The 1228-nt window shown below is 34.4% G+C and overlaps 1 non-coding gene across 1 annotated transcript; it reads right to left on the bottom strand.

The window, feature by feature from the left end:
- Positions 1-275: 275 nt before the first annotated feature.
- Positions 276-348, bottom strand: TRNAE-UUC. Its single transcript has one exon. It is a non-coding gene; the product is annotated as a tRNA-Glu (tRNA).
- Between the last annotated feature and the right edge of the window lie 880 nt (positions 349-1228).

Genomic DNA, 1228 nt, shown 5'->3' with positions numbered 1-1228 from the left:
GTCTAATTCTCAGTTGCTTCTAAGGTCAAAGGACAGTTTTTTCTTTCACATACTAAGTAAATATTGGCTAATCTGCACTTTATATTATACTTACATGTCACAAACACAACATATATTTAAAAGAATGAATACTACAACCATATTTTTTATATCAAAGGGATTTTCTAAATCAGAATCAATTAGAAAAGCTCAGTTATGCTGTGTACCACATGTGTATGCGTGTACATGTGTAGGGTGTTTCTAAAAGCCATGCCACACAGCTTGCAGGACCTTAGTTCCCCAACCAGGGATTGAACCTGGGCCCTCAGCAGTGAAAATATGGTGTCTTAACCACTGAACCACCAGGGAATTCCTCAGAGCAAACTAATTTTATGTAACTTATTTCTTTTTCTTTTCTTCCTAACTAATTTCTTGAAATGCTACTAAGTGGTCTGATTTTTATATTCCTAAAATGAGTAATTTGTAAAGTTTAAAATCCTTCAGTGGAAGGAAAAACTAACATTTATTAAGTGTCTCAAATCCAGCAGTGTTTTATATGTAGTGTCTTCCCTAACCCTTACAGTCACACAAGCTACATATTATGAAGCCTATTTTATACACCATGACTCAGAATGATTAAGTGATTTGCCCAAAGGCACAATAGCTGGCAAATGAAGAACCAGAACTTGAATTCACATCTCTGTGACCCAAAGCCTGCACACACTGCCCAGCATGTAACATGTCCCCAGTTCATATTTGAAGAACAAATGTTCAAAAATTAATTTTGAAATTTTGTGAGCCAAGACTACCAAATATTAATAACTCCTAAGAATCCAGTTACAGCTAAAGAGAAAAATATTTGCTAATAATATACTCATATACACATTTAGCTGCAGATATTCTAAAAAATTCAGTTCTGTTATCATGTGATCCTGATTTATAGTTTGAGAATAAACTTGAAAATCATATATCAGTGACTGAAAGTCAATATCCAGTAAAACAGCTCTAGGAAAGGGAAAAAGTCCATTGAATGAACAAGAGATATTTTGAACCAGAGAGTTCAATGACAGGTTCAGGTCAGCCATTTATCAACTCACAGCATGGTGTGAAAGGCAGGAGGCCTCCATGGAATCATGTGATAGAGTCATTTTAGCTTTATTTTGACTGGTGTCGCATAGAATATCTTGGTCTCCATCATTTTACTTATAACCTATTTATGTCTTTAAATTTAAAATGTGTTTCTTGTAGA

This window comes from Cervus canadensis, chromosome 18 (genome assembly GCF_019320065.1).
Source record: "Cervus canadensis isolate Bull #8, Minnesota chromosome 18, ASM1932006v1, whole genome shotgun sequence".
NCBI classification, from domain to species: Eukaryota; Metazoa; Chordata; class Mammalia; order Artiodactyla; family Cervidae; genus Cervus; species Cervus canadensis.
The sequence above is the reverse complement of the archived record's forward strand: the minus strand, read 5'-3'. Positions and strand labels throughout refer to the sequence as shown.